The sequence below is a fragment of the Stegodyphus dumicola genome, chromosome X1 (assembly GCF_044657685.1).
Source record: "Stegodyphus dumicola isolate Sdum_Otavi_A_Nest chromosome X1, ASM4465768v1".
In the NCBI taxonomy this organism is placed as follows: domain Eukaryota; kingdom Metazoa; phylum Arthropoda; class Arachnida; order Araneae; family Eresidae; genus Stegodyphus; species Stegodyphus dumicola.
In genome coordinates this window covers 259,425,674-259,440,043 of record NC_140780.1, presented here as the reverse complement: position 1 = coordinate 259,440,043, position 14,370 = coordinate 259,425,674, and positions in this window count along the sequence as shown.

Here is a 14,370-nt window from a genome sequence, read left to right as displayed (position 1 = left end):
TCAGAAAATAATTAGATCTTGTTAGACGTGAACTCTTTCTGTTTTTACCGTTGCAATGTCGAAGCGTCGAAAATGTTTAACAGAGCATGAAATAGCAGAAATGATGCAAAATATTTAAGATATTGATTCTGAAACAGATTCTGATAGTAGTGATAGTGATACTATGATATATTCTGATCTATTATATATTGAAGACATTTTCCAAAACTTTGTTCGGAAGAGACTGATAAGAAAATGAGATAACGATGCTTCGTTTGTTCACATTCCCGGAAAAATCCTCCAAAACGGCAAATGAGTTATTACGAGTACAAGGAATGTAACGTAGGACTGTGTGTGCCCTGTTTTCAAATTTTTCATACGAAAAGAGAATTTTAAGTAATATATTTAGTTTTCAGATGTATAATGTTAAAAGTCATAAAATGGTGAGTAATGAAAATAAAATGTGTAAAGTATGCATTTAAACAAGAAATAAGGTAATTAAAGTATATATAAAAATATCTATAAAGCATAAGCCGTTTAAATACTCTATAGAGCATTATTAAACAATGCGTTGATACTTCGGAAATTTCATGGATTTAGGCTTAATAGCAGAAAAGCCCCCGTCCCTGGACAGACGCTCGCGTAAGACACTGCCGGCCTCCGCGATAAGCGCGCGTTTGCTCTACCCGGCGCGAAGGGGCTAGAAGTAAACAGTTTCGCTTCTACGGCAATTAGAGAGGGAATTCTCTATTTTACATCCATTCGTTTTTTCCTTGTTGAGGACATATAACATCAAAATGGGAATTATTACACTGAGAAAAGTTCAAATGAATTTTAGCTTTACAAAATTTGCTTAAATGACCGGATTTTTAAGACATAAAACATAAACCTTCCTTCAACAATGCTTGCTTTTTCTCACTTAAGGGCATTCTTTTGCTTTAAGACATTTTTCGTCGAGGTGAAACTTATCACAAAAAATACAATTAAGTCGCTTACCTGTATTATTATCAAGGCAGAGGCCGTCGCAAGTTCGACTTCTTCTGCTTTTCCAGGAACAGAACTCTTACTTTTAAAATTAACATGAGAAAACCCGCTTCTTACCAATGCTACCACTTCACCATGGAGTTCTTCGTGAAGAAAATTCATCAGATGTTATAATGTACGGGAAATCATAGAATAACTTGACTCATAATTTCTGCTTCTTTCTCAGTTAAGCAACACTTACTCTGAAAGGACACTTTCCACTAATGGAATTAGAAAATCAATATACTTTTCTTGCGTTCTTCCTAAGCTCCAAAGCTCTTAGAGTTTAGCTTGCAGTTTGTCATATAAAACTGCTAAATCGGCCTTGGTTTGTCTAGTCACGGCGTTCTTCATAACCATGCTTAGTAAGTCACGAATGTAAATTTGGACAGGAAAATCATCTCTTTCAAATCGTTCCTTTAACTGTTCAATGACCTTTGTGTAGGGTAGTTCAATGACCTTTGTGTTGTTTGCTGTAGGGGGCCGGAAAACTCTGAATGAGAAGCTCAGCTTTCGATTTTGGCTCCACAGACTGTACCAGATATTGCATCTTCTCTTCATCAGATAGAGACCTGTCCTCATGAATCTTTTGAAATAAGCTCCAGAAAGATAAGTATTCTTTTGGCTCACCTGAAAATTTCTTAAGCTCAATTTTCGGTAATTTAAATTTTCGTTTTTCATTTTTAGTGGCAGAAGCTTCTTGCAGACGCTTTTTCACTTTAGCACAAATGCTTAGCACAAATGTACGTTTCTGCTTCTTCAAAATCATCGGTGTACAATTTCATACAATCTTCACCAAGTTTTCAGCGATTAAAGACTGACAGCTTTTAAGTCTCTGGACCTTATCAGTAATTTGAAGCCTTAAAACGGAAATTTCACTTACATCAACAGCTTCTTTAACTAATTCGTTTCAATTTTTTCAGGCTGCGAGTAGAGGACGTTCTCAGACCCTTTTGACCTCTTAAAGCATTCAAATCCATTTTCAGGGAATATTTCAAACTTCCAAATTCTAAATTCAAAATATTCGTCCCACTGAGAGTACAACGTTCTTATGTTGATAACGATAATTCAATAACTAAATCATGGGTTCTCATCTGTACGAAGCAGGGTGTTTTTTATTGTCCTGAAAGGCAAAAGTCATTTCAATTTTCACCAACACACTTTATTGAAGCACAAACACATACACGGACCAAACAACCAAAATGTTCGTTTCAAAACTCGTAACGAAAAGGGCTAAACCACATTAATCGATTTGATTCTTATACATTCTAGAAGCTGACGTCGTTACTACAGCTTTAATTCATTTCAGTTCGCAACATTTATCGTACAATTTCGCGAGTCGTGTTGATTTGTTTCGGCTGAATGAATTATTCAAAATTACGCTCAACAATTCTCTCACGTATACTTCTATGATGATATCATCTTTTCTGAATCGAGCTTTAGACTTTCAGTTACTTGATAATAATTGTCAGTCGACGAGAAGAAAGAATCAAAGATATCTCTTGCACGCGATTCCTTCAATAGTGGCTTGAAATAAATACTGAAATTTATCTTAAGGTGAAATTCCGTGATCATCGTGAATTTCCTGATATCATCGTGATCATCGTGAATTTCCCAGAAGCTCAACTATTCCTTAACCTCATGATTGAATTTTTTAAACTCAGATTTTGGCAATTTAAACTTCCGGTTTTGAACTGTAGAATTAAGAGTACTGTTATCCCACGAATTAGTATTACTTATTATTTTTCGTACGTCAGTTCTAAGCCGTACATATTTTTCACTATATATTGTATTACCCTCGCATTCTCTATCAAATTCACATTGAAAACACTCAGGGTCATCAGATAACAATTTTATGATTTTGTTTTCTACCAAATCAAGTTCAGACCATTTTTTTAACTGTGTCATTAAGATTTTGATTTCTCCTATATCACATACTTCTTTCCCTTTCTTATCATCAGTCTTCCAGTTTACTAAATATTCGTATAAAAACAATTCGGAAATGAGTACGTAATTTCTCTATACACTACATTTTTAATAAATAATCATATATTTATACTTATAAAATAATACAATAAGTAAATTCCTCAAGACGCCCACGTGGGGGCAATATTAATTATTTTAGAAGATCAATGAAAAATACGACAAAAGCTAAACTTACGTTTTTTTTCTTCGCCGTAGACGGCTCACAGAAGGACTCTGAAACATGAACTCAGAAATCCAGTCTAAAAATGAGAGACTGAGAGACTTCCCTTTAATAAACACCTTTAACAAAGCAACATGTTTTATTACTATTTACAAAGAAATTAAATAATAGAAAGAGATCAATACTGTAAATAGTTCAATTGTTCGTTCTTGACTTTATTGTCTCTCTAGTTTATTTTAGTCTTCTGTTCATTTCACTTTGTGAGGGATGAAAACTACCGGAGGGCTGGCTCAGCAACGACAATATATAATTTCAATGCCCGCCGAATGAACTGAGAGAATACAAAAATTTATTAAGTATATCATTCCTTCATCCTAGGGATATTACATTCTCCACAAATTGAAATAAAACAGTTTTTTAAGCGATCAAAATAGAAAATGCTTTTGATTTCTTTCATTAACAATAAACATCAGTATTAAATCTTAAGAAAATACTATTTGATGAAATCTAGTAATGAAATGTATTTTAAAGCTAAAATCTCTCATGCGTAGGTTAACTAAAGTTTAAAGTTAAAAATCAGTTTATAATTTTTCTACGTATGATACATATGATAATTTTAACGTTAGTAGAACAAAATTGGGAACACGTTCTTTGAATAGAAACAAAGGGCTGAAAGACTTAAAAATGTATTGAAAACGTAATTGGATCCGTGTCGTTTTTGTTAATGAGCCAACATTTCAACAGATAGTCTGAATTTTAATTAGTGTACAGGAATTACGTTTCCTAATATTAGAAGGTATTGTGACTTATGCAAATTGACTGTATCAAAATTAATTTAACACATTGGTGACGGGATAACATACAACAAAACCTACTTCCTCTTCAATCCTTCGTAGATAAAAACAGAGCCAGACTGTTTAATCTCATATTTAAACTGATTCTCAGATATGTCTATTAATTGCACTTAAAACGAAGAATTAAATAGTTCTTTAGTGTATTTTTTTTAAGTGGCAAAATGAAGTTTTATGAATACATTCCCTAAAAGAAAGATCATTCATTTCAAATTGATAACATTTTTCATTAAAACCAGCCTATTACTTCCTCTTTGTTTGCGCTGGATAGAAAAACTAGAGGAAGATTTTCATTAAAATGCTATTATTTGACTCTGACACGAACAAAGCAACCCAAGTGTTCTTCGAACTGGATCTTATCCTGAGTTAAAAAGTTTTCAAGAAGCCAGTTTGAATGTGCCACGTGCTTATAAATAGCGTTTGCAGAAGACAAGACTTTGAGACACAAAGGAAGTTCTCCAAAAAGCAAATATATTTCTTGCGTATTCAATTCTATGAGTTTCTCCAGAATAGAAATTGCACATAAAAAGATTCAGCGTTTATATATAAGACGATACTTTTAGTCTGAAGGGTATTTTCGCTATCATTTTAGCTAGCTCCGAAAGTTTCATTTCTTGTTTTCTGAATTTGGGTTTTATTTAGGAAAGACTGCCCACTGGAAATTTAATTTTCGAGTCCAGAGATATCGTATACAGATTTTGGTGATATTTCCTTTTAGTGTTTAAAAATTTATCTTTTATATTGTCTGTTATTATGGCGATATTCTTGAGCACTTTTATGACTTGTTAGAGTCTGATCTCGAAATTGCAGTTCATGGAAAGCATTTGAATTCCAAAATAATTATTGACTTCTGTTTCTTTTTCCCTTGGAACGGTTTATTAGTTTACTCTACAAATTCATATTACGGTTTTACATTTTAACATTTTTCACATTTAAAATTTAACTCCATGTCATAATGTATGTCTATACGCTTAGGAAGACTCACATCCACTTCATAACAAGTTAAAATGCTTTCTAATTTGGCTCATTACCATTTCTGTTCATTGGTCTTAAGCGTAACCCTTTGCGACACGTTGTGCCCGGTCTGGGCGCACCTAAAATTTTTCTTTTATGCGAGCTGAAAAATTGAATTAAAAAGGATTTATAGGTTACTATAGGTTCTCTAAACCTTCTTTACTTATAGTAGATGGCAGCACAACAAAAAAGACTCTCATTTTTCAAAGAAATCTACTAGATTTTTTTAGGATATAAAAGGAATTGTTTGAAGAAAAGTTTCTATGTTAGTTTCATGGCTGTATGCTAATCTCCTTATTCTATATTAGGTTTAAATTTTTACCTTGAAATCTTGCCTGAAATCAAAATGCGAACATCAGGTATGCCCAGACTAGGATCACCAAGACTCTAAGACTCTAGGACCAGACCAGCAACTGTATCTTCGTTTATCTGTAGCTTTCCAGTCAGCTCATTCACAATAGAAAGTTGAGTCCATATCTGTGTTCCATTTCCTGTTTTTCTCTTTCTTCCTCTTCTCTTTGTTCTTTTCTTTGGGGAAAAGGAAGTTTGGTTATTAACTAAGAAATTGTTGGGGTGATTTTATGAAGGTCAGGTGTAATTTTATCAGTTAGCTGTTTGATTTTTCACTAGAGCAGTTCTCTTTTTCTCTTTCACTTTCGTTGAAAGAAGTTTTGTTAGCACTACGGTTTGATACTTTTGAGTTGTAGACGTTTATTTAATTTTATTTTATAGTCTATAATTTCTAATTTTAGATATAATATTAGTTTATTTTTGCGAATTTTTAACTATTTTCCAAAAGGATCGGAGAGGGTTGACCATTTCTGAATCCCTGAAATTGCTACACGAATTGTCTTAAGATAGTGAATCTGATACGGATCCCTGTACATGTGCAAAGCATGCAATGTTGGATTTTGCTTTTCAGAGGTGGTGTCACTTTCTTCGAAAAGTACCACCATGAAAAAAATAGACGAAAGTGTAAATATGAAAGGTAAATAATGTAAATATCACATACCTAAGTTACGTATTTTCATTTATACGTATGTAATCATCATATAACCAAGCAGAGCTCTTTTAGGGGGGTGTAGAGTAGCAGGCCTCCCCGTGGCACACCCCTGGGTAATGCTAGATACTACGATATTCAAAATCTAATGTTTCTTAATCGTAGGCAAAATCTCTTACTCATTTACGCGCTTCCCAGCAATGCTCGTTTCGGCACTCTTTTCGAAGCTCTATTCATTCCATGTGCCCGAACCCACAGAATTAAAACGATAAGTGCGATCTTCATAAAATTTTACCTGTGTACTCCTCTAGGCCTGATTAGACTGCCTACCTTTTTGTCGAAATTCCAACTTTAAGAAGCATCGTGCCGGAAAGGGTAACCAAAGAAATGCAACAATACGGTTCGGATTATTTCAATACGGATGATCATCATTAAGTCAATTGATTAATATCTTACATCAGTGCGATAAAATGGGACACATCAGGGGAAAATATCCCGTCTTGCTAGCCCAAGGATTGAAGTCGTTTCCTCCCTCTTCCTAGCCAAGGAATGTTCTAAAGGAGAGAGAGAAAAAGAAAGAAAAGTATCATAGCGTTTTAATTTTTTCATTTAGAATATTGAAGTTTTGCGAATAGAGCTATTTCTTGGATTTTACCATTTCAAATACGATTCAATATTAAAACTGCTCCTTGAAGACAATTAACTCTTTAAAAACCGTATGTGTTAAAATATCGAACAGCCCGAAAAGGTTTTCGACTGCAATTTCATCCCCTCCCCATCCATTAATGAACAGAGAAGAGTAAAGATTTCAAATGACAGCCTTTCTACTTCTAACAAAATACAGATAAGAGAGCACAAATAAATCCTTTTAGGGCAAGCTGTCTGCAGTACACTGATACAATGCATTTGGGGAACTGCACCTGCTGCTGCATACCTTGAGGAAGGCAAGAAAACAACATCCTAATTTCGGCAGTTTGGGGCGGCTGCGTTCGTTTCAATTAAAGGCCGTGTGGGCCGAAATGATCTTCAAAGAGTTAAAGATTGCAGGAGTGAAATGGAGTTTCTAGATAGAAAAACACCAGGAATTTACTTTGATTTTACTTTCAGAAGTTTACAGTCGTCATGAGCGGAGTCAGGTAGTAATGATATTCATTTACAGTAATATTCCCAAGGCGGGATCCCACGTGCCTCCTGGGTGGTGCTAAATGAGTAACAGCTATGACTAAGGCGGCTCAAAGTAGAGGAAACATAGCAAAGATCTTTTGTTTTTCTATTCTGCAGTGGAATGCTGGAGGATTATCTTGCGCTAAGTTTTCAGAAATTAAAAGGGTAGTCGTTTAGAAGAACGTCGATGTTCTGGTGTTTCAAGAAGTAAATATTATAGAAGACAAAGTGAAGTATTATAAAATGGAAAATTTCACTATTCGTGGACTTTTCAAAAGCAGACAGATTTCAAATGGTATTTTAGTGGCAGTGCGACATAAACTTAACATTATCGTTTGAGGTGTTGAAAACAATGAACAATCATGACACTGCGGATATTGTAGGAGTAAATGTTTGGAATGAGAATACTCTTTTTAAAATTTTTTGAATATGTAGTACACCAAACAACAAAAAATTAAATTTAGACACTTTAATACCTCCTCGAAATACTATAATTGCAGGTGATTTTAATGCTGCTTCCCTTAACTGGGGATACACCTACAAAAACCAAGTAGGGCGAATTGTTGAGGACTTTGTAGATACTAATGCAATGTTAGTTATGTATGATAAAGATGACCCTAATATCTTCATCCACTATTCAGGAAGTTCTACTAAACCTGATTTAACCGAATGGTAAAAATAACAATAACTGCCAAACAAAAACACATAAGAAATAAGCAAGAGTTATGTAGAACCTCAAAAATGCCAACTGGAAGGCTTTCACAAAGGTATGGAACATAAATAAACACTCTTCTGAATGATGCTTCACCTCAACAAGCAGAATCAGCTTTTACCTCAGCCCTCCAAAAGTGCGCCAAGAAGAACATCCCGAGAGGCAAGAGACCCAACTACCAACCATTTTGGAATACTGATCTAGAAAAGAAAAGAGAAATTTGATAGCAAGCAAGAAGGAAAGCTGAAAGAGTGGCGGGAGAAATTAATAAAAAATGCAAACAAGATGTAATCAAATGGCGAAATGCGCTGTAAGGAAGAGGAAAGTTTTAACAGCCGAAAGGCAATACTGGAATAGGTTTCTTAATGAATTAGATTTCAGATCTGATGGAAGTAAGGCTTACAATATAATGAATACACTGAATAACAAAATAACGCTAAGAACTAATCACCCCATCAAAAAAGAAAACAAAGATGTCAGCGATCCAGGACAGATTGCTAAAATATTCAATAACTTCTATCTTGAACGGTACTCACTCAGTAAAGAGCAAAAGAGGCAGGAAAAGAAATGCCGAAAACACGAAAGAAGTACTAAATAAAGGATAGTTAACTTAGACAATTTTTTACAGAGGATTTCTCAATAGAAGAATTAAATAAAGCTATCAAAGACATTGGAAACGGTAAACAACCAGGACCAGATAATATATTCCCAGAATTCAGGACACATTTGGGGCAATCTGCAAGAAATTTCCTTTTAATGATTTACAATAAGTTCTGGAATGCAAACCTCAATCTTCCAGCAAACTGGCTGAAGGCAAAGATTATTCCGATTCTAAAGCCAGGGAAACCACCTGAAGATATAGAATCGTACCGACCACTATCACTGACTTCCATTATAGTCAAGATGTTTGAAAGAATGATAACTGCAAGACTAAAGTTTTACCTGCGAGATTTTCAAGCGAGATTCTGGCAGAAGAACAGAGTGGTTTCAGAAAAGACATATCAACTACTAATTCAATTTTGAAGTTGGTTCACAAAATTAAAACCGGTTTCAATTCGGGGAGAAGCTCTTTTTCTGTCTTTGTCGATTTCCAGGAAGCCTACGACACAATATGGAGAAGGAGACTTCTAAATAAACTTCACGTTTATGCAATTGGGGGAAAAGTGTATAACTGATCCAAAAATGCTTTTATCCCAAAAATGAGCGAAGATCAGATGGAACGAGCAGAAATCAAATTATAAACAAAGTAAATTAGGTCTACCTCAAGAAGCAGTTAGCAGCTGCACCCTCTTTACCATTTATATAAATGATTGGTAAACGAGTTAAAAAGCATTAAAGGTATTAAAGTCTGCATGTTCGCAGACAATGTTGTTATTTGGGAAGAAGCAGAAAATTCTAGAAAATACGAAGGCCTAAGAAAAAAACTTGAAATTATAATGAATATTACACTAGTCCTGCAGACCTGGTCTAGAGAAAACAGTATGATTATAAATAAAAACAAAACAGTTTACCAGTTCTTCTCTCTAAGACACGTGAATACAGACTTTGAATTAAAAATAGACAACGCTACTCTTCAAAAAAGCACTAGTAACACGTATCTAGGTGTAGTGCTGGACAACAAATTTAACTTTACACATGTGAATACTCTTATAGAAAAAGTAGAGAAAAGATCCTCAATTTTGAAGACTACCCGGTACCAAATGGAAAAGCTCAGAGTCCATCTTAAATGGAACTTACAACACAACATTAAACCTATTTTCAAATATGAAAGTGAGGTATTAATCTTTACCACACATGGAAAGATTGACTCTTTGGAAAGAGCCCAAAGCGAAGTTCTTCGCATTATCACAGCAGAGGTGAAAACTACCTCGACTACAGAAAGCTATACTTCCAACCCACCAATTCTTACTGAAATCAAGAAACAAGCAATTAGCACATTCGTTAAAATGAAAGCATCGGATAGAGCGCATTGGATGAACGAATGCAAATCAAGTTTTATGAAGACCCAAATGTCTCCCTAAAGGCTTGTGAGAAATTATTACAAGAAATAGATGAAAACAAACCAATTAATTGTAACAAGGTCATGGTTAATCACTTTAATATATTGATATCAAATGCCAGGTAGATAAATATGATTTGGGAAAAGAAAACATTCCTGATGCAATATTAAAATCAAACACATTATGTATGTTCGATGTTATGCAAATTGTATTTCTTTCTTTGTACCGAGGAGCGGTGCAGACGCAAATTTGTTAGGTTTTTAAAGCTCGCGTTTAGAGCTTTGAGGTTGCTGTGAATTACTGGAGTTTCAACTAAGCAGAGGTTCTTCTGAGTTTGTGTTGGTAAGCCGCTACCGATGTCGGAGTTTGCAGTGTGGTCTTCGCCGTTCCTCAACTAACTTACTGTTTGAAGGTCAATAAGGAAGTTTCAGTCAACGTTATGACTCTGAGGTTTTTTGGGTTCTATACTGCAGTAATATCAAGTCAATTTACAGTCCACTATTTTTAAACAACGGAACGTACAATGTATGTTATATGAACAATATCCTGAACCTGAATGGACTAGAGCAGCGGTTCTCAACCTTTCGACTATTGCGTACCATCTAAACTAAAATTTAAAAACTTTAGTACCACCACTACATTTTGCAATGATTATTTTTCAAATTCTGAACAGAAGTATTAAATAAAAAATCTGAAAGCTTTCAGATTTTATATTACTCCCAAAGGGGTGATTTTTAACGTTTTGTGTAATACCTTTATTTATTAAATATCATGTTCTTTGCACTTAAACCATAAAATTTAATTCAAAAGCAGTAACACAAAATATTTAAAAGAGCATATCTTTAGAATTTCCGATACACAGTCTCGCGCCCTGGAGATAATTTTTTTTTTCGTACAGTGTTGCCATTGCTCGCTTTGAAATCGTTAAGATTGTCAATCAAAAATTCTTTAAAGTGTTAGAAAATATGAAAACGAATATAAAACAAATTCCAAATTATGGCTTCCAGATGCCCATATTCGGTGGAGGATTACGTTATTCAATGTTTTATCACAATGCGAGAAACATATATACATTTATGCAGATTCTTCATTATTTATTTTCTTTAAACATAACAGAGGGCGATAATATTTGGTGGCAACAATTTGAAAAGTGAAACGGGCATTAAAGTTTCAAGCAAAATGCCAAAATGGAGTTGATAGCCCTACTGGACTAACGCCCTTTGGGCTAGAAAGAAAGAAATTCTGAATGCTTTCGAATTTATATTATGCCCGAAAGGGCTTTTTTTTAACGTTTTTTGTGCTACTTTTATTTATTAAATATCATGTTCTTCGCATTTAAACCACATAAAATTCAATTCAAAAGCCTTATCACAAAATATTTAAGAACAGCATACTATCAGAATATCCGATACACAGTCTCGCTTTCTTGAGATAAAAATTTTTTTTTTTCGTACAGTGTTGCCATTTCTCGATTTGAAATCATTGAGCTTGTTAATAGAAAATTCGTTAAAGCTTTACAAAAATTGGAATAGATAATAAAACAAATTCGAAATTCAAAATTCGGGCTTCCAAAGTTCCAAATGTTTGGTTCGAAGACTACGTTATTCAAAATTTGATGGTTCTAGGTGCCGTTGATTTTTCACAATTCAGGAAACATTCAAGCATTCATGCAGATTCTTCATTATTTAATTTCTTTAAATATAATAAACTAGCAGCTTCGCTGCCAGCCTTCGTCTGGCTTTTAAATGTACCGGAAAAATGGCTGAAGGGAACACCAAACCTTAAATTTAAAAACTGCGTAGAATTTTACTCTGCAGAGCAACATCATAAAAAAAAGTTATTACGTAGAACAAAACTAAAATGAAATAAGCAATATCCCTTAATACAAATATTAACTATCCTACTAAATAAATTAATCAACTTCCCTTTGAAAAATCTTAAGAACTCAAATGGTATAAAGGAGGTTAAGAAGTTTGTTTCCTAAAAAAATCACTCAAAACTTTTCAATATCTTAAAAACAGTGAAATGAGCAATAAATAACATAAAAGAATGCAAAAAAAATGAAAAGCAAAATATAATTAAGGATATTTTATCTTATATTTTCAAGAGAAAACAATTACAATGAAATAAGCTATATCCCTTAATACAAATATTAATTATCCTAATAAAAAAGTCAATCAACTTTCCGTTGAAGAAAAAAATCATGCAGAACTTTTCAATATCTTACAAACAGTGAAATAAGCAAAAAATAACATGAAAGCTACTCAAAAAACATAAAAATCCACGCAGAATTTAACTCTGCAGAACAACTTTACCAAAAAAGAATCAATAAAAGTGTATTATACATATATAAAAATGACAATGAAATATGCCAATCTCTTAAAAACGCGACGTAAGAAATACGATGCAACAATTGCATCGTATTTCTTACGTCGCGTTTTTGCAGCAATTTCTTACGTCGCGTTTTTGCTCAATTGCAACAATTAATGTTGCCAAACCCATATTTCTAAAAGAATGAAACTTTTCAAACTGATGCGATTTCATTAAAAATCTATCAACAACAATAACACGGGAAAATTGTTGCCAAAATCACATTTTTAAAGATGTGAGATGTGAGAAGTGTACTCGGAAGCTTCATTTAAAATATCGTTTAAAAATACAAAATATTATCATTTTTCCAAAATTCTTTTTGTAAAAGCAGTCGCAAGGATGAAAGTTTAACGTGTCCAAAAATCAAATAAAAATAAACTGTACATTTTTAAAAATAAACTTTCTTAGAAAAAATCCCGTTGAAAAGGTGTTAAGCTCCCTTTGTTAAATAAATTCGTATTTAATCGATTTATCGAAACACGAAATTTATTTTAAGTTCGTAAAATCGCTAAGTGCCTACGTTTCATGACGATATGAAAATGGAGTGTGTAGAGTAAAATCTCGCTCTTCTATAGCCCATTGTGTCTCAAAATGACGCGATTTAGTCACAAAACATAAAGTAAAAAAATTGTAATTCGAATTTCGAAAATTCGCTTCGAGGTGCACTGGCTCTTGTCTACACTGGTGTGCAAAAATTAAGGACGAAGTCGAAAAATTAGCATATCAGCTGAACGAAGAGGCAGAGCGGACAGAAAAACCAATCAGGAGATTAAGTAAGGTGATGTATGGTAGCACATGCGCAGATATGCAGGTAGACGTAATGGGGGAGTGTCTGAGTAGAATAAAGCATGTTGTCGGTGTAAGATCAGTATTTCTGGCAAAGAGATTGCACGCCGTATAGCAGTTAAAATCACACCGAGTTGCTGCCTCTGCGAGAAATGGCGAATAATCAATCTGTTAGACGACATCTGGATGCTTTTACCCGGTCAAATCATTGGGAAGTTAGAGGAAGGCCGCAGTGTGACAAGTGTGGCTGCAGAGTTCGGAATTGCTCACAGCAACGTTTCACGACTTTGGAGACAATTTCAAACTACAGGAACAGCTATCCGGGGGTTTAGTAGTGGTCAAACACGAGGAACCACACCCGCAGATGACCAGTATATTGCCTTACAGGCCAGAAGAAACAGGTGGTAGACAGCGGGAGAAATCACTAGACACACGACACAGGCGACTGGACGACCGATATCGCGTTTTACCGTGGCCAGATGAATGCACGGTGGTGGTCTGTTTGCACGACGCCCTGTACGGTGTGTACCTCTAACGCCTGCCCATCGGAGAAGGCGTTCTCTGTGGTGCCGGGAACACCGGAATTGGAGAGACAATGAATGGGGACGAGTACTCTTTACAGATGAGAGCAGATTCAGTCTGAGTAGCGATTCTCATCGCATACTCATCTGGAGAGAGCGGGGAAGCCGCAATCATCCCTCGAACATCATTGAAAGGGACAGGTATGGAGGTGGCGGTGTTCTCGTTTGGGGAGGCATCATGCTTGGTAGTCGTACAGACCTTCACATCTTCGACGCAGGTTCAGTCAACGGGACCCGTTATTGTAACGAGATTCTTCTTCCATATGTGCGTCTTTTTAGAGGCGCTATGGGTCCGCAGTTCCTTTTCATGGACGACAATGCACCATGTCATCGCACAGTAGCTGCCGAACAGCTCTTAGAGAGTGAGGATATTGAACGTATGGATTGGCCGGCACGATCTCCGGATCTCAGTCCCATCGAGCATATATGGGATTTTCTAGGCAGACGCCTGGCAGCTCGTACCTTACCACCAGTAACGATTCCGGAGCTTCGATTGGCGCTGCAAGACGAATGGGCAGCAATGCCTCAACAACTCATTGACACCCTCATTCTCAGCATGGGCAGACGCTGTGAAACCTGCCTAGCAGTCAGGGGAGATCATATTCCCTATTAAAGACCGGATGTTTCTTGCTGGACACCCATCACAGGGATGTTTTGGCCTTCAGTCGCATTGCGCTCCATGCTACTTTTTCAATAAAGCTTCTTTTTATCCCTCTGATTTCTCTTTTAGTAAGTGTTGCTTAC